General features: G+C 34.0%; 1 long non-coding RNA gene across 2 annotated transcripts in view; it reads left to right on the plus strand.

The window, feature by feature from the left end:
• LOC139517135 (uncharacterized) overlaps nt 1-21,433 on the plus strand; it is a 560,758-nt gene that overhangs the window by 229,089 nt on the left and 310,236 nt on the right. The window lies entirely within an intron of this gene.

Below are 21,433 nucleotides of genomic sequence, written 5' to 3' on the forward strand. Positions count from 1 at the left end.
TTTGTTTTTATTTGTTCAAATGTAGAAAACAAAGCTATTTTGTTTTGTATAAAACTACAAATTATTGAATTGATGAATATATCCCAAAATAGCAGACGCAGTGATTAGACATCAGCAACTATATAGTTATGATCCTCATTGGTAACTCTATTAAAAGCCAAAAAGAATGATGCATGTTGGAGTTATGTGACACCAATGATTTTGTATGTCAGATGATGTAAAACACCACTGAATTTGAGTTTTTTTATGCCCCACCTACGATAGTAGAGGGGCATTATGTTTTCTGGTCTGTGCCTCCGTTAGTCCGTTCGTCCGTCCGCTTCAGGTCAAAGTTTTTGGTCAAGGTAGTTTTTGAAGAAGTTGAAGTCCAATCAACTTGAAACTTAGTACACATGTTCCCCATGATATTATCTTTCTAATTTTACTGCCAAATTATAGTTTTGACCCCAATTTCATGGTCCACTGAATATAGAAAATGATAGTGCGAAGTTCAGGTTAAAGTTTTTGGTCAAGGTAGTTTTTGATGAAGTTAAAGTTACATCAACTTGAAACTTAGCACACATGTTCCCTATGATATGATCTTTCTAATTTTAATTCCAAATCAAAGTTTTGACCCCAATTTCACGGTCCACTGAACATAGAAAATGATAGTGCGAGTGGGGCATTCGCGTACTATGGACACATTCTTGTTTCTCATAAAATGAATTCGGCATATTGGATCCACTTCAGTAAAGAAAAATGTGTAAAAATCACTTGTAAAACCTTTAGTAGCATACGCCTCTCTTGTATGGGACCAATACCAAAACACACAAAAGGATCAACTGGAGATGGTCCCGAGAAAAGATGCAAGACTTACAAGACTATCAAATATTGTACTATTATACTAATATCTTATGTCTCAGATAGAAAATGATAAAATAGCAATAACAGGAAGGTCGTTAATGCCAAAAAAACTTGGCTTTCAGGAAACACATTTAAAAAGCTTCCCCATGCTTCCACAACACCACTGATGAGGTTCATAAATTTAAGTCGACTGTATTGTGTTACATTTGTTTGTTTGGGTTGCTCACAATTACACGAAACTATAAACAATTGTCATACAGGTGGAAGGTTAAGCTAGCTATATAACCACGTTTAACCCACTATTTCCTTTGGAAAATGCTGGCACAAAGTCAGGAATATGAGTTGCTTTCCATTTGTTCCGTTGGCTGATAAACGTTTGATTTTGTCAGATTTAATTATTACCAGCTGCGTGATCAAACCAAATGCCTTAGGATTTGTTAAATTTTAATTCTGGTTTAAAATGTGCATGTTTAAAGAGATAATTTATGATTATGGGCTTTCCGAATTGATTTTCCTCTAAGTTCAGTATTTTTGTGATTTTACTTTTTATATATTTTATATTGACCATTTTATAGTCTTACAATAGAAATTTAGCTTAGTTTTAGTTTCACCATGACAATACTGCTACGCAAAAAGGTTATTTTAACAAGAGTCATAAACCTATACTGTACGGAAATAGAAGGTCGTAAATTGTGTATCTACAAAGGTCTTGACTAAATAATGGTCTGATTCTCTCTGTCTCTCTTTAATAAAGCTTATTGTATCCTTGGAATTTGCTCATTCTTGTGTTTCATGTGTCATTAAGAAAACTCTTCTACAGGAAATTTGAAAAAGACACTAATAAAGCGGGAAGGACTAAATGTATAATTCAAATTTCATACTGTTTTTAATATAGTTCGATTTATTGGTAACAAAATTTGAAAACAAATGAAAATATGGGCTTTACATGTTGTTTATCATTTAAAATAGCTTTTAATGTCCATGATGTTTAGTTTGATGAAAAAATATTTATTCATAAATCAATAAAGTCATTTATTATATTAAAGTTATTATAATATATATATCAATAAATAAGTATCCATGTTGTATATAAATGTATGTTTCAAATTTCATTCAACACTTGCAGATAAAAGTACGTTTCAAATGATATTGGTACATGTGTTATTTAAGATTTACATATAATTGATTGTCAGATGAGGTCAAAGTTTTAAAGTTATATTGTTCTTGAGATAAATATACAACTAAACATGGAATTATTCCAGTGCACACAACCGTTATATCACTAGATTTAAATTGTGTAAACATGTTATTTAAGTTTTATCTATATCGCTGTTTACTATAACTTTGAATCATTCCCACGTTCAAGATTGTCAAAACAAGGAATTTCCTTAAGGAGTCACATAGACGAAATTGATTTTAGCACATTGTTGCATATCAAAAATGAAGGGCCAGAAACGATTGTTGGTGGTCTGAAATAAATTTCCACTGTTACTGTATTTATACTCACTGGGCTAAAATCAGAAAATTATTAAAACCTATTGTAATTTGAACATTAAAGTTTTTTTCAACATGAAACAGATCATTAAGTATTCAGTGCTTAAAGATACCAGATTAAAAAATGTACACGTTGTTTTAAACGATATCGGTCCCCAAAATATATATATATATATGTTGAAATAATTTGTATAGGAAAACAAAAAGAGTACTTACCGGGTAACTTTAATTCCGACAGAATTTTGGTTTCGGTAAATGTCTTTCGTATTCATTTTTTTACATACCCCAAATTTACAAAACATGGAAAAAGAGAAGATGTTTAGTAGAATATACCTATTTTTAGCATGATCTTCGTACTTGATTATGGGGAGGGAATTATTTGAATTTTCCACACAAAATGTGTGAATATTAGATTACAAAATCGATTTTCGAATTATTAAATAAATAAAAAGCTGAAAAATTAGAAACAGAATGGGTTCACTTCAAATATTAATACTGTGTGAACACTTTTAATGGCGATCTGACAATTTGCTATGGCGATGTGCAATTGTAACAGCCACTATGTTCCGTCAGTTACTTTGTTCCGGCGGAACTTTTCAACTAGTTATTTCGTTCCGATGGAACTTTCCATCTAGTTGTTTTACTCCGAGTGCAGTCGAAAAGTTCCGAAAAAAGGAGCTAGTTGAAAAGTCCCGGAACAATGTAGCTAGTTAAATAGTTCTGGCGGAACGGAACAACTAGTTACATCATTCCTTAACAAATCAGCTAGTCAATTTATTCCAGCATATCAAAATATCTTTTCAGGCTACACCCGGTATATAAACCAACTAGTTGGAAAGTTCCACTGTAACAAACAATTAGTTGGACAATATGTACTTCATAGTTAATAGTCCAGTCAATCAAAGGGAAATTTGGCCCAACCTTAAACATATTGCAACAGAAACAAATTTGGTTTCATTTGAAAGCTATACATGTCCTTTATTAAATATCAAAGTCCTAAGAAATCGTAGTTGCCGAAAACATATTTTTTTTGGGGGAAAAACCTCAATTTTAATGAAAAATCGCTGATAACTGGATTTGTTGTATATAATGAAATTATGAATTAAATCTTCAACTGACATGATTTCAAATAGTTTTAACTACTTAAATCATGCAATATCAGCAAATAAGATAGCATTAAACCAAGTCAAGCCAGTTTTTGGGTAAAAATTGGTGATTTTGTCCAAAAATCGCTGAAAACTGAATTTGTTGTATATAGTGAAATTATGAACAAAATCTTCAAATGATATGATTTCAAATAGTTATAACTTCTTAAATCATGCCATATCAGCTAATTAAAAGGTTAGACCCAAGTCGAGACATTTTGGGGTAAAAATTGGTGATTTTGTCAAAAAATCATTGAAAATTTGTATTTTCTAGTTAAAATGAAATTCTGAAGCAAATTTTCACAGCATATCATTTTAATATGTACACACACATTTTCTCAAAGTCAAAAGGCTGTTCAATGGTCTTTGTATAAATAATGTTTTTTAAATAAAAAAAATATCATTCTACTAGTATGTGAACTGTTGTTATTTCAATATTTACGTTGAATCTTAAGTCACACTGTGTAAGATTTGGTGAATTTGTACAGTTTATACCGCGACATTCATCACAGCCTATCAAACAGTCAATTGTTTGTTTCCTGCAAGTGCATCGCTTGTTATCACAATTCTGCTTACAATTACAACGAAAAATGTTCAATAGTTTGTCTGGTGCAGGTGGTAATGTTGACCGAATTGGAAGCAGTTTATTTCCTGATGTATACCAACCTCAATTGATTGGGTTTATTTCTACATTATCTTAAATCCAGATTTTACTTTGGTAAAACGTTCTAAGAGAATGAAATTTAGCTGCATTGGATGTAGGCGGCAGAGAGTGTACCTGTACGTAAATGTTCCCAACTAGAACCTTGAAAGCAAATTTCCTATATCTTAGCAGATCCAAACTTTCTAACTCTAATCCTCCATACAGATAAAGAAATATTTCCTCACCCGCTTTTGCTATTTCGTTATGATTCGAGTCGTTCAAAAATGTCATAGCTTTCTCTTGCAGGTACTGTGATGACATGACTTTTTTCAAAACAGCACCCTTTCCGTGTCCAAATATATGTGACACGGTGTCACAGCCAGTGAATGCATTAATTACAGGCAAAATGTTGCATATAGTCTTCCCTAATTTTTCCTTTGTTTTATTTATGTCCCATATTCTTATTCTAAGGGTGTTTTGTTTAGGCTCAGATTTTGGTGTAAATGTTATGATGATCAGATTATGACCTGGAACAGAGTATCACTAGCAAATCGGTGTCTTCTCCAATCACTATTACCTGGCTATTTTGTGCATGTTAGACAGATGTCTGGACGATGGTTACATCAGAATCATCTGGCGCATGCATGTACTACCTTATAATTACAATCTTGTAATTTCAAGCTAAGCATTTCAATAAATCTCTGTTATATGAATTTGACAAGAAAACCTCCTATTTCGACCTACATGGCATATCAGCAGTGAATTCCACTTTTGGTGTCAAGATTCCCTTTGTACGGCGCACATGTGTTACATCTTTCAAGGTTGGTATATCAGGGTAACCATCAACAACGATGGTTGCATCTGAATAATGTTTGATGACATATTGAACATAGGACTCACAAATACTACTGAAATTCTGTCCCTTTACCCATGGTATGCGGTGTATTAGCGATCCACCATCTGAAACATACTTAACATGTTCTGTGTTTATTTCTGTAGTTTCACTTTTTACCAAATTCCAAATTGAGTCAGAAAGAACAGATTTATGTGCTTCTCTTTGGAGTGTGTTGCTATCGAAAAGGGAAGAAGGAACGCTACAAAGTTCATATTGGAAGATGACAGATATGTCGTCGAAAAGCGTATTTGCAACTGCCGTGCATCGTTGAAACAATAATTGTGGGTCCACCTCTACAAGTTCACAATCTATTTTGACGCTTGTTTTGTTGCTAAGTGTAATAAGCTAGCCCAAAATGTTTTTCCCTACTAAAGTCTGTATAATTCCTTTCCCAACTTCCTCTGCGCTATCTGCATTTACAGAACTGTCTGCTGTAAATATAAAAAAAAAAGAAGATGTGGTATGATTGCCAATGAGACAACTGTCCACAAGAGACCAAAATGACACAGACATTAACAACTATAGGTAATACCACTTCCAATGTTCCGTAGGGAATCATCCCGTTTAAATGGGTCCCGATCCTTTATGAAAGAAAAAAAAACCAGTTAGTATGTCATCCGTATCTCGTTTTTGTCTAGCCTGAGATTCTTCTTTGTGTTGCTCACTTGTGTGATATCCTATTATGTATATCAAATGAAAACTAAAATATGTTACTGAAAAGTGAACGTGTGCCTAATATGCTTTAATAACTCATTGTATAAAAGATATTGAATAAATGCAATGGAAATATCATATTTAATATCAGATTCAACACTATTTTTAAAACAAGTCATACATGCTGTTCTTTCTAACATTTCTTTTTCTTTTTGGTGTAGATGGATCAGGTTGCGACTCCAGCAAAAAATGCGCAACTTCGTTCAACTCTAAAGAGCCAAAAGAGGAACTTATAAATTGCGCTTTCACTTTGCATCAATTCTCCAAATGGAACTTTATGACTGGTTGATAAGTTCCGTTGGAACTTCAGTTAGTTTGTTAGTTCCGGTTTTGACTTATTTGCCAAAAAGAAACTTTGTGGTTAGTTGATAAGTTCCATTTGACTTTTGTAATCAGTATCTTGGTTTGCCTTTGAAAGGTTCAAATATAATATGTTGTGCTTTTACTTTGCATCAATTTCCCAAATGGAACGTTCTGCCTGGTTGATAAGTTCCGTTGGAACTTTTGTGCTAGTTTGTTAGTTGCGGTTTTGACTAATTTTGCAAAAAGGATTTTTCTAACTAGTTGATATGTTCCGTTGGAACTTTTCAACTAGTCACTTTCCAACGTCGGAACAAAAGAGCATTTATATATTGGCATACAAGTCCCATATGTTCAAGGCCAGTAAAAAATATTTGTAAACATACACTTTTTTAGTATTCTGAGAATGTTCTAGGCCTTGTGTTGATGTAAAACGGCGCACCTTTCATTTCAAAATGCATTATAACTATGCATTCGGTAGATTTAATATATTAAACGCATGCCTTATGATTACATATTCTATTAGATTTTTCGTCTCTAATGGTATTAGCCTGTGAAACATTGAACTTGTTCAAAGTGCTAATGGACATTCAATATATCGACTTTAACATTTGTACAATTGAATATGTTTTCAAATGAGGTTATCTTCCTGCTTTCCAAAGTTCACTTCTATTAGCTTCCATTGTCATGGCAGGAGAAATTTATAGAACTATAGTCCGAGTCAACTCAACTAATATTAATTTCATGAGTTACAGTATAATAGTATAAATGGCTTTTGCAATTTTAATGACCATTCCTGTTTATCTTGTTGCAACTATTATTGACAATAAGAAAAGAAGGTGAATGTTCTATGTATACATACGAAATTAACCTGTGGGTTGATTACATTATTTACTTTCACTTTAATTTAAGTAACAAAGACCTGAAAGAAATATCCAAACCGAACATACAAATAAAGGAATAAAGCCATCAAATTTTCGCAAGTATTCGTATCTTTTTTTTTGACAATACATAATTGCTCGAAATTGTGTTTGCAACCATCTAAAAGTTTAGAGATCCATGAAATGAACTGTATAGTTAAACGGTCTTTCGCTGAAACTCATTGTTTTCAGATGTTTTAAAACATATCATATTCCCCTCTTAAATCTAGTGATGTTTGAGATAGACTAGTCACCCTGTGTCTTACTGGTTGGGGAAACAAATAGGGTCGCGAAAATCACGGCTTTTTTTTCTCAAAACATAATATCATTTAAGTTGCAGTAATGTTTGGTTGGCACGGTTGACTAACAACAGTATGGTAATAACCTTTCCCAACAAAACTGTTAAGCCTAGTATACAGAAGTAAAAAACAACTCCTAAATTTGTTAGCTGTATTAACAATTTTCTTGTCAAAAAGCTGGATGCGAAACACCACGTTTTTATTACTTTTACTCGCGGAGTATTACTTCCGCAATAATCCTTACAAGGAATTAAACCATTTGTTCCTTTAAACATTTGATACTGAAAGTTCTGGTTTAACTGTAGTTTTTATCAGCCAATATGAAAACAAATAATTAGAAAAGTACATATAATTCTCATAATTACAGAACTAAAGCCTTCTTATCCGCAGACAACGATACTGATGTATAATCAGAAGACACCATCTTTAATAATTTTACACTGCTGACCGACACGAGCCTACGTCATTTGCCTAAGCACATCTATAGTTTGCGACAAGGACGTATAGTGCATAATTATATGATAGAATCTTTAATTTTATCATTGAGTGAACATCAATATTAAAATGCATAAACGGGTCAACATATTAAAAGATATTGTATAATATTTTGGCCCAATGGCAAAAATTGTATGGGAACACATCCTACGAAATACAATGAATACAATATAGAGATAATAAAATATAAAGCGAATTCCAAACTTAGTCATTCATCTTCGTTGTTGAAACAGTCGTGGTGAATGGTTGTAAATTGTTGCATGTGAACATATTCTTAGTAAGACTAAAATCAAAATTCACACCGCAATGTCGTTTTTTGTGTTTATTATAAGCAATAGGTCAGCTATATGAAGTGTATGGAATGATTGTAAGGGATACATGCCAGTCTTGCAGGTTTAGCCTCATTTTCATGGTTCACTGGTTAATGTGAAGTTTTGGGGTTTTGTTCTGTTTTTGACATACGTTAGCAGTAGGTCAACTGAATTTGATGTATGGAAGGATTGTAATGTGTGCATGTCTGTCTGGCAGTGACCTTCTCTCATTCTCATGGTTCATTAGTCAATGTTAAGTTGCTGAGTTTTGATCTATTTTCAGTTAGCATAAACAATAGGTACACTATATTTGGTGTATGGAATAATTATAAGGTGTACATGTCTGTCTAGCAGGATGTTTTTGATCATGACCACATTTTCACGTATCATTTTAAAAATTGGAAAGTTTATGTGATGTTTTGTTTAAACATGAAAACAAATATTTAGAAAAGTACATTTTCATAATTACAGAACTAAAGCCCTCTTATCCGCTGACAACAATCACAAAACAAATATACAGTATAATCAGTAGATATCATCTTTAATGCCATTTTAACCGGTAGGAGACTAAGGAGAACATTTTGTTTCTCAGCAGCCATTATCGCCTTTTGGTATCCCGTCTTTTGAGTTGTTTTATTGTTATAAAAATAGTCTTGTCGTCAGCTTTGGAACAAGAGATGAATGTCTCTAATACAGATTAAATATTGAAAGCACATTGTGGATAGCAAGATAAATGTTAAACCACTTTTTCAATATCTGAGACCCGTGGAATACTAGTATGATCCGATAAGAGAGGAACATTTTAAATTAGATCCCAGGAAGAGTTGGCGAATTTGTTTTCTTCTGACTTTATATATATGAGTCCCATTGCATCTATGTTTGCTTTCGATATTCTCAGCTCAATTGTACTTTATTGTTAACCAGTAAAAATAATGATTTGCAGGCAATGAATGACCGTTTGTGACTTTAGAAACTAGCGATATTTGTTCTCCAATAGAACTATTGCACACAGGCTTACGTGTTGCATTAAATATATACAGCTGAAGGACGACTCCGGGTGCGAGAATTTCTCGCTACATTGAAGACCTGTTGGTGACCTTCAGCTGTTGTTTTTTCTATGGTCGGGTTGTTGTCTCTTTGGCACATTCCCCATTTCCATTCTCAATTTTATGTATAAGATATAATTTGGTCTATCGCATTTTCATTCTATTTGACCGATTTCTTCAATTGCGTGTTGCGCATCAAGAATTTTTCTAAAACTTTGTGAAAATGTATTGTCAAAGTGCACGTGTCTTGTTCATTCATACCAATAAATTAAAGCTACCCAGGATATACCGTGGTACACGTGTCGTTCTATGTCTCTTATTAAAAAAGACCGTTAAAAAACTTTAATTTAATCTTTGACTGAAGTTGTGCAAGTCATCTATTTAGACCCTGCTGGGAAATGCAAGTCATCTTTCAAACATATTTGTAACTGGAATAAACTGTTGGCAACCAAACATTTTTTTCCGAACTGTTCCCGTCTTTCATTGAATCATAGTGTGTCATAATAAACGTAGCAAATTTTTCATATGAGGATCAGGTAATATTATAGTAACCGTTCATTATTTTTGATGCAACTTCTATTTTATGAGTTTTCAGACTAATTTGTACCTGGCATTGACCGTCAGACTAAAATCGATCTAATCAATTGTAAAGTCATTGAATGTACTGTTAGAATACGATTATATAATAAATAATTCCATCTTTTAGCTGAAAGGAAGATGGAAAATTAAACAAATATTTAACGTAATCGGAAGATGAAAGAACGAAACACCTTTTGTATCTTCTAATCGGGCCTAGATTCCAATACCTAATTCAACAAAGTCATGTTTGAATGCTGGGTTAATTATAAGTAGCTATAACATAAAGATCTTTATCTTTACTCAGTCTTTAATTAAGATAAAAATCTGATCATCGTCGTTGACAATGAATCAGACGTGTGTTATGGTGCTAAAAATCCCACTGTGCATTCTAAGTACCGACTTATATTCCAAAGACGTCGTCCCAGACTTGTGTCTTCATCAAAGCGCTTTGTTGGTATTTAAGAATGAGTTGATAGTCCCACCGTTCTTTTGACAGTCTGAAAGGAGGAATGCATAGTCATAATTGGATCACGTACTTTGTTAAACTAAATAGGTGTTTCCGTGTCTGATCTTAAAATATGCTCATATTTATAAAGTATACAAAACTTTGAATCTATGAAATACTAAGGCTTTTCAGGAACATATATGTTAGATCTACTATTCCCAGGGCTTTTCTACATCAGGATTAGATTACCGTCGCTGTTTTGGAAAAACTTTTAGGAATTTTTGGTCCTCAATGCTCTTTAACTTCGTAATTTATTTGGTCTTTTAAACGTTTTTTTTTAATCGAGCTACACTGATGAGTATTTTGTAGACGAAACGCGCGTCTGACGCAAATACAAAATTTCATTCCTGTTAAATATGATGAGTTTATTCTGTACCGAAGAAGTTATTAGCAATGTCCATCAAAATGACATCATCGCTTTGTCTGAAAAACTGAAACAATAACACCGGTATGTGTTTCAAAATGCTGTTGGAACTATAGTAAAAGATACTAACAGTAGAGTACAGTTAGAACAAGAAGCAGTTGCTGACAGTTCCAATTTTCCGATGAAGCATAACAACTCGAGTTACACTTAAAAAGATAAATTACAACTGATATTTTGTGTAGATCTTCCATTATATTATGAACAAATAGTCTGTTTGAAAAGCTAGAATAACGCCAGGAATAAATACCACACATATGGCAAAGAAACACATTTTATTTAAAATGTAATTAAATTTTGAATTTTTATCAAAAACTATCTACTTTAGCATGTCAGTGACATTTAGTTCTAATATAACGTTCAATCTTTATTGTTTAAGGTATTTTGAAATGTATGTTTATTATTGATGGAAAACATTTTGTTTGATAAACAAAGATATCTGCGTGCTTGTCAATAATTATTGAATTTTCAGAATAGGTTGACTCTACAAGTAAGGCGTAGAAAGGGTCAACTTTTTGTTGATCACTTGAGAAATTATCAAAAAGGTACACGTTGACTTATCATGACTTTTGATAACAGAGTAAATGATCTGTCGTATATTGACCCGCAAAGTATATTCTCTCTTTTTAATATATTATTCCCAAACTTTTACTGTTCGTTGACCTAAATAATGGTTACTAGTTAATAAGAGAAAATTATATTTTATCACTGAAAATCACACGATTAATATTGTGATCTTAACCGTAATACAACTTATCTAAATTATAGAAAAGAGTGCGACCTAATTTAAAAAAATGATGAAGACTGCTTAGTACATGAGTCCCTGATATATTTAATTTTATGGTCGTTGACTGTAACTCCATTTTCAGAGTCTACTGACAATTAAAACTATTTCTTCAGGAAGAATTTTGATGCTAAAAAGATGCAACTGGAGATGACATATTTTGGGAAACAGAAGAAAGGACTCCTATACCATCACTGATATAAATTTAAAAATATCAGAGGATACTTTAATAGCAACAGTCAGACGATTTTTGGTTAGCAAAATTCAATTGATTCTTTAGTAAAAATCGTCAGATGATTCCATATAGCAACAGTCAGACGATCCTTTAGTAGCAACATTCAGATGATTTTTCAGTTATAACAGTCAGATGATTTTTCAGTTATAACAGTCAGACGATTCTTTAGTAGCAACAGTCAGACGATTCTTCAGTAGGCACAGTCAGATGATTCTGTAATAGCAACATTCAGATGATTCTTTATTAGCAACAGTCAGATGCTTCTTTAGAAGCAACAGTCAGATGATTCTTTAGAAGCAACAGTCATACGATTCTGTAGTAGCAACAGTCAGATGATTCTTTAGTAGCAACAGTCAGACTATTCTTTAGTAGCAACAGTCAGATGATTCTTAAGTAGCAACAGTCAGATGATTCTTTAGTAGCAACAGTCAGACGATTCTTTTGCTACAACAGTCAGACGATTCTTTAGTAGCAACAGTCAGATGATTCTTTTGTTGCAACAGTCACATGATTATGTATTAGCAACAGTCAGATGATTCTTTAGTTACAACAGTCAGATGATTCTGTAGTAGCAACAGTCAGACGATTCTTTAGTTACAACAGTCAGACGATTCTTTAGTAGCAACAGTCAGATGATTCTTTAGTAGCAACAGTCAGATGATTCTGTTGTAGTCAGACGATTCTTTAGTATTCAGACGATTCTTTAGTATTCAGACGATTCTTTAGTATTAAAAATCAGAGGATTCTTTAGTAGCAACAGTCAGACGATTCTTTAGTTACAACAGTCAGACGATTCTTTAGTAGCAACAGTCAGACGATTCTTCAGTAGGCACAGTCAGATGATTCTGTAATAGCAACATTCAGATGATTCTTTAGTAGCAACAGTCAGATGCTTCTTTAGAAGCAACAGTCAGATGATTCTTTAGAAGCAACAGTCAGACGATTCTGTAGTAGCAACAGTCAGATGATTCTTTAGTAGCAACAGTCAGACTATTCTTTAGTAGCAACAGTCAGATGATTCTTAAGTAGCAACAGTCAGATGATTCTTTAGTAGCAACAGTCAGACGATTCTTTAGCTACAACAGTCAGACGATTCTTTAGTAGCAACAGTCAGATGATACTTTTGTTGCAACAGTCACATGATTATGTATTAGCAACCGTCAGATGATTCTTTAGTTACAACAGTCAGACGATTCTTTAGTAGCAACAGTCTGACGATTCTTTAGTAGCAACAGTCAGATGATTCTGTAGTAGCAACAATCAGACGATTCTTTAGTTACAACAGTCAGACGATTCTTTAGTAGCAACAGTCAGATGATTCTTTAGTAGCAACAGTCAGATGATTCTGTTGTAGTCAGACGATTCTTTAGTATTCAGACGATTCTTTAGTAGTAAAAATCAGAGGATTCTTTAGTAGCAACAGTCAGATGATTCTGTAGTAGCAACAGTCAGATGATTCTTTAGTAGCAACAGTCAGATGATAGATGATTCTGTAGTGACAAAAGTCTGAAGATTCTTTAGTTACAACAGTCAGATGAGTCTTAGTAGCAACAGTCAGATGATTCTTTAGAAGCAACAGTCATATGATTCTTTAGTAGCAACAGTCTGATGATTCTTTAGAAGCAACAGTCAGATGATTCTTTAGTAGCAACAGTCAGATGATTCTTTAGTTACAACAGTCAGATGATTCTTTAATAGCAACAGTCATATGATTCTTTAGAAGCAACAGTCAGATGATTCTTTAGTAGCAGCAGTCAGATGATTCTTTAGTAGAAACAGTCAGACAATTCTTTAGTAGCAACAGTCAGACGATTCTTCAGTAGGCACAGTCAGATGATTCTGTAATAGCAACATTCAGATGATTCTTTAGTAGCAACAGTCAGATGCTTCTTTAGAAGCAACAGTCAGATGATTCTTTAGAAGCAACAGTCAGACGATTCTGTAGTAGCAACAGTCAGATGATTCTTTAGTAGCAACAGTCAGACTATTCTTTAGTAGCAACAGTCAGACGATTCTAAAGTAGCAACAGTCAGATGATTCTTTAGTTACAACAGTCAGATGATTCTTTAGAAGCAACAGTCAGACGATTCTTTAGTAGCAACAGTCAGATGATTCTTTAGTAGCAACAGTCAGATGATTTTGTAGTAGCCAGACGATTCTTTAGTAGTCAGAAGATTCTTTAGTATTCAGATGATTTTTTTGTAGCAACAGTCAGATGATTCTTCAGTAGCAACAGTCAGATGATTCTTTAGAAGCAGCAGTCAGATGATTCTTTAGTAGCAACAGTCAGATGATTCTTTAGAAGCAACAGTCAGATGATTCTTTAGTAGCAACAGTCAGATGATTCTTTAATAGCCACAGTCAGATGATTCTTTAGCAGCAACAGTCAGACGATTATTTAGTAGCAACAGTCAGATGATTCTTTAGAAGCAACAGTCAGATGATTCTTTAGTAGCAACAGTCAGACGATTCTTTAGTAGCAACAGTCAGACGATTCTTTAGAAGCAACAGTCAGACGATTCTTTAGTAGCAACAGTCTGATGATTATTAAGTAGCAACAGTCAGATGATTCTTTAGAAGCAACAGTGAGATGATTCTTTAGTAGCATACACACAGACGACACTTTAGTAGCAACAGTCAGACGATTCTTTAGTTACAACAGTCAGACGATTCTTTAGTAGCAACAGTCAGATGATCTGTAGTTACAACAGTCAGACGATTCTTAAGTAGCAACAGTCAGATGATTCTTTATTTACAACAGTCAGACGATTCTTTAGTAGCAACAGTTAGACGATTCTTTAGTAGCAACAGTCAGACGATTCTTTAGTAGCAACATTCAGATGATTCTTTAGTAGCAACAGTCAGATGATTCTTTAGTAGCAACAGTCAGACGATTCTTGATTAGCATACACCCAGATGGTTCTCGGTGAGCAGCAGTCTGACGGTTCTAGAATAGCATCAGACAGACGATTCTTGATTAGCAGCATCAGATGATATTTTAATAGCAACAGTTATACGATTAAAACAGCAGATGGTTCTTGATCAGCAGCAATCAGACGATTCTAGATTAGCAACAGGCAGACGATTCTGAATTAACGACAGGCAGGTGATTCTTCTTTTAAACTTTTAAACCAAACAATTTAAAAGCCAGTATGCTATAAATACGAAGGAACATTTGAAGTTAAAAATAATTTGTAATGGCACTATTTTTTATGTTATTTAATTGCTTTTTTTGTAGTCCAAACACAATTCTTTTATAAACTACTAGAACACACCCGCGAAATCGCGGGTATATACAGCTTGTGAACTGTTGTAGGATGATTTTTTGTAAAAGCTATTATGTATGGAGAATTTCATAAAAGGTATCAAAAGCCCTCTCCCTTTTTCCAAAGTCCGATATTTGTTTCCTTTCAGTTAAATTCAATTATTTTCGTGTTTCTGGCCTCAGACCACAATTATTCTTCTCCTTTGCTACAATGCTTCTTTTGGTAAAAGTCAAATCAAATTAAAAATTTGCACCGTTTCAAACATGAAATAAATGTAACTGCTTATATATAGACCATTATTAGTCTAATAAAATATGCTTCTAGGACAATCCATCAGTGCCTTTTCTTTTGAGAGCCTTATTAACATATCGATGGTAGGATATGAATCATGAATAAATGACTAAGACCGACTTAGGTTAATTTGAGGGGTGGTCGGAGGGGTCCTGATCCCGAAATCCCGGGCTTAAAATCCGACATGAAATCCCGAGATGCAGAATTTAAGGAAATTCATATCCCGAAATCGAAAAATATGTTCCCGGATTCCGTAAGGATTAAATCTCCAAATCCCGAGCTTAAAAACACCCGATCCCGACGCCCCGAAAAAGGTCCTGCCTCCCTCTAATCTCTACCTTACTTTCATTTTTGCCAAATCACTATTTTCCCTTTCAACCATAAATTTGTATGCCCCATTTATGGGCATTATGTTTTCTAGTCTGTGCATCCGTGCGTTAGTTCGTTCGTTCGGTCGCCCGTCCGTCTGTCCCGCTTCAGGATAAAGTTTTGGTCGAGGTAGTTTTAGATGAAGTTGAGCATGTTTTACTTATTAATATATATGCAAATGGTATTCTCCTACCTTACAAAAGATGTGGCTCAACGTAAGTATGACACACAAAAAAGACCCATAAAAGGATGGATATAGCAAAGGCGTAGCTGTCTTTCTTTGAAGTAACACCGTACAAAACATTTAGAAAACCGGAAAATTGAATACAAGAATCTAACATGTAAGCAGGGAAAACAGGAAATTACAGATCAATTTTAGTTAAGGACTTTTCGAAAATATAAGAACATGCACCGGATTTGGTACATAATGACATCAAAGTTATGTAACTTTTAAAAATAAATACCAAATGTTAAAAAAAGGAGAAAAATGTGAATTTACATAAGAGTTTTAAAATTCGTTTATTCTTATTGTTTTAAATGGCAAACGTTAACTAGCTAATAAACTACTCAAACCTCATTTTGGCAGAAAAATGATATCGTATTAATGTAACTTTAAGTATAGATAGTTCATGATGGAAATAAAAATAAAGATAATCTGATTTTAGGATAATACTTAAAGTATTCACTTCAAAGGCAAGTCACAGTTATTTGCTATATTAATGATCTTCGTTTTAAACATGAAGCTATTTATCATGTATCGAATTCACCTGGGACCAATTTAATTAATGTCATTGAAATTCTGAACCAAAATTAATGCACTGAAAACCTGTTACTAGTATTACAATAGGAAATGAAAGCATCTATTTTCTGATTTTGTTTATTATTTATCGAAAAAACTCCTTGGCGAAGGAAATGCAATATAATAATGTAGAATAAGATGTCTATTAACATGTATTTAAGAATCTTGTCATGGATGTTGTTTGAATTACTTTATTTAAAAAATTCATGTGAATTTCACGTGAACAAAATTCATGTGATTTTCATGTGAAATTCACGTGAGATATTCACATGAGATTAATGTGAAATTTACATAAACTGATTTCACGTGAGTTTAACGTATAAGCTCGTTTGAGGTGAAATTCGCATGAATTTGAATTCACGTGAAATTGATGTGAATGAAATTTGCCTGTGTATTTTAATTGACTTCTTTCATTTGCCATTGAATCATTTTTTCTAGTCTTATCAAGCATTGTTTTAGCAACAGGCAGATGCCACTGTAATTGGCATTCTTTTCCTTTTCAGTGAATGGCTGAACACGACTAAAACATGTGTAACCAATCTCTATCTAATGTGATAATTGAAGGTCGCATGATTCAACGAGGTCGAATAATTCACTTACAAGACAATAATTCATCAGCGACGTTTTATTTCTAGCTTACTTTGACAAAACTGAACCAAATTGACTGCTAAAAGCATATTATCATTTCCTTTTTTTAATGAATGAAAAAAAAAATAACAATCATTTTTTTTTCATATTTCGTATCGAATGCCCCCTTAATAGAAAAATGAACTAATTAGTTTATCTGACGAAATCATTTGAACAGAAATACAAACAAAATGCCTACATCCACATCAGTGGGATTCTGGTTGATAGTTGTCGCATTTGAAATCACTAGTTGTACAAAGAAAAAGGTTTGAACAAAAGTGTGTAAGGAGATATCGTATAAATACGCCATAAAAAAATCACGTTTTTAGCTCACCTGGCCCGAAGGGCCAAGTGAGCTTTTCTCACCACTTGGCGTCCGTCGTCCGTCGTCGTCGTCCGTCGTCCGTCGTCCGTCGTCGTCGTCGTTAACAATTTACATTTTGAACTTCTTCTAGAGAACCACTGAATGGAATGGAACCAAACATGGCATGAATGTTCCTTATGAGGTGCTGACCAAGTGTTGTTACTTTGTAGCCGATCCATCATCCAAGATGGCCGCCAGCGGGGGACTTAGTTTAACATAGGAGGCTATGGGAAATGCATACAAATGACTTCTTTTAGAGAACCACTGAATGGAATAAAACCAAACATGGCATGAATGTTCCTTATGAGGTGCTGACCAAGTGTTGTTACTTTGTTGCCGATCCATCATCCAAGATGGCCGCCAGCTGGGGACTTAGTTTAACATAGGACCCTAGGGGAAATGCATACAAACGACTTCTTTTAGAGAACCACTGAATGGAATAAAACCAAACATAGCATGAATGTTCCTTATGGGGTGCTGACCAAGTGTTGTTACTTTGTAGCCGATCCATCATCAAAGATGGCCGCCAGCGGGGTACTTAGTTTAACATAGGACCCTATTGGAAATGCATACAAATGACTTCTTCTAGTGAACCACAGAATGGAATGAAACCAAACATGGCATGAATGTTCCTTATGTGGTGCTGACCAAGTGTTGTTACTTTGTAGCCGATCCATCATCAAAGATGGCCGCCAGCGGGGGACTTAGTTTAACATAGGACCCTATGGGAAATGCATACAAATGACTTCTTTTAGAGAACCACTGAATGGAATAAAACCAAACATAGCATGAATGTTCCTTATGGGGTGCTGACCAAGTGTTGTTACTTTGTAGCCGATCCATCATCCAAGATGGCCGCCAGCGGGGGACTTAGTTTAACATAGGACCCTATGGGAAATGCATACAAATGACTTCTTTTAGAGAACCACTGAATGGAATGAAACCTAACATAGCATGAATGTTCCTTATGGGGTGCTGACCATGTGTTGTTACCTGTTGCTGATCCATCATCCAAGATGGCCGCCAGCCGGGGACTTAGTTTAACATAGGACCCTATGGGAAATGCATACAAATGACTTCTTTTAGAGAACCACTGAATGAAATAAAACCAAACATGGCATGAATGTTCCTTATGAGGTGCTGACCAAGTGTTGTTACTTTGTAGCCAATCCATCATCCAAGATGGCCGCCAGCAGGGGACTTAGTTTAACATAGGACCCTATGAGAAATGCATACAAATGACTTCTTTAAGAGAACCACTGAATGAAATAAAACCAAACATGGCATGAATGTTCCGTATGAGGTGCTGACCAAGTGTTGTTACTTTTTAGCCGATCCGTCATCCAAGATGGCCGCCAGTGGGGGGACTTTTGAATGAAATTAAACATGTTTCTTTCCTAGCTTATAAATGAGGTTGTGTTGTCACTTTTAGCCAAATTTTATACTTTTTTATATGATTTCAAAAACCCAAGTAGAATCAGGTGAGCAATACAGGCTCTTGAGAGCCTCTAGTTTTTTATGTTTTTTTCATTAATAATGAAAATCATGCCCGATAAGACAGCACGCTTGGTACTTAATCTATATCACCAACACACTTTACGGTTCCCTCCGTCGGGGTCAGTGTCAAGTAGAATTAAACTTAATCATGACACAATAACGGTAAACGGTAATACTCATAAACGAGGCTCGAAGACCGGGACTGTGGATACGACAAAGAGAATACATCAATGTGCATCCTTTAAAGATACAACTGCTTATAACGAACAGACCGCATACATCGGCATCGAACATAGAGAACGACACTGTGGAAACGACAAATGGAATATGTCCGTGGTCAACTGTTACAAATACAACTGCTTAAAACGGACAGACCGCATACATCGGCATCGAGCATAGAGAACGGGACTGTTGATACGGCAAATGGAATATGCCCGTGGTCAACTGTTACAAAAACAACTGCTTAAAACGGACAGACCGCATACATCGGCATCGAGCATAGAGAACGACACTGTGGAAACGACAAATGGAATATGTCCGTGGTCAACTGTTACAAATACAATTGCTTAAAACGGACAGACCGCATTCAATGGCATCGAGCATAGAGAACGGGACTGTTGATACGACAAATGGATATATGTCCGTGATCAACTGTTACAAAAAACAACTGCTTAAAAACAGACAGACCGCATACATCGGCATCGAGCATAGAGAACGGGACTGTTGATACAACAAATGGAATATGTCGGTGGTCATCTGTTAAAGATAAAAAAATATAAAATTAAACACAAAAGTCTGCAAGAGTAATCTGACAGAGTAGGTTTTGTCACTGAATAACTTCTACCTCAACGGAAAAGGTAAATTGTGTATAGTTACAGAAATATTGTACAATTTGCGACTGCATGCAGGGATTAAGTATGGTAATTTCTTTCACGGTAGAAGTTGATTATATATTATTATAACAGGTGGACTTTACAATTGCGTGTTAAAAGCTTGTTTATGTCCAAACAATTTGAAAATAGTTGGAATAGTGTCCATGTATGTAAATAATTTTGACAGTTATTTTAAGCATATCTTTTTGATCTAAATATCACGATAATTTTAAAGATTTAAAAAACAAATTGTTATTGCTTCTTTTAATTGTTTTGCTTTATTGATAATTAAAGATAAATGTTACATTAGATTAAAAATTGTTAAGGACCTTGATCAATGTCAAACACACATAATTAAACAAGATATTTGACAAAAAGATAATTGTGAAGTTAATTATATACGTTATTGTAGAAACATAAGAATTCGGTGGCTTAATTTCTGGCATAGTTCCACCAGGCCATTTAAATAATATGAATATTGAACGTAAACAAGTAATATATAGCTAATCAATCTTTTCTCTATCTTAAACAAAGACAAGTCGCATTTATATTTCGTGCTAGACAAGAAAGTCAGATATTTCAAAAACCGAAAGCGTTAGAGTAAGTGACCATTAGAAATTCACTCTACATCGGAGCCGTCGCTGCTAACATTAAACTTAAATATTTTCAATTGAAATGGTGTATGTTTTAAAATCTAGTGTTTGGAATGAACTCGGATACTAAAAAGATATTTTTACTGCGAGAATCGTCTCAACAACAGGTTCAAAGTATGCCGTCAGAGAACATTAAAAATATGGAGGACAGTAACCATCATCATGTGCAATTCGCTAAGAAAACGGAATTTATACCAGTGACTATAATTGAAGATCATAAAAAAGTTCATGGTGAAGATGAACACAATCACAAACACGAACATGAATTGGAACAGGAACGTATTGACACTGATCATAACGTTGAACTCGATATCAAACAGCAAGTAAAACAGGACTGCAGCTGCCGACACAGCGATGATAGCGATAGTGAACAATACCATTCAAGACCAAGATCTATTTTGAAACATAAACCTAATTGTGTTGTAATAGTTCATCAGGATTAATTTAATTTTTTTTAATGAAACGTTTGATTATGGTTATGCCAAAAGTGTTTTGTGCTGAAAATAGTGATTTTTAAGTGCTACATTCAATATTCACATATGTGCAATACATGCTACAATCATGACAACACTCTGGTATAATAAAATAATAAAGTGAACACAGTGGACTTTAAGTAGAGCTGTTTAAATATATAAATAAAGTCGAGAAAAGACTAAAATGTCTTCAAGTAACCTTTCTTTTTTTTCATATTATATAGTGTTTTCATCATTTCAAAGATATACTTTGACTTTAACCAACAAAGCTTTGAAGAAAAGGTTTAAGATAGCCATACATCAATCATGTTGACGAAAATGTTTATGTCTTTCATTATTGTTGTAAACTGTTTGTGTTTAATTATATTTCGACACAATTATGCATATAATGCGTAATTAACGCAAATTATTGAAACTGTCTTTTTTTCTTTTGAAGTCAAATGCTGTTGATAAATTTTCTTAAATGATATGTGACAATTGTTTTTATAAAACTGGAAATTTAAATAAAGATTAGTATAAAACATGATTTTCTTTATTTGAATTCGTAAATAAATCTTAATGAGGCCACATTTCAGCACACTTACACTTATTTT

The sequence above is a fragment of the Mytilus edulis genome, chromosome 1, assembly GCF_963676685.1.
Source record: "Mytilus edulis chromosome 1, xbMytEdul2.2, whole genome shotgun sequence".
NCBI classification, from domain to species: Eukaryota; Metazoa; Mollusca; class Bivalvia; order Mytilida; family Mytilidae; genus Mytilus; species Mytilus edulis.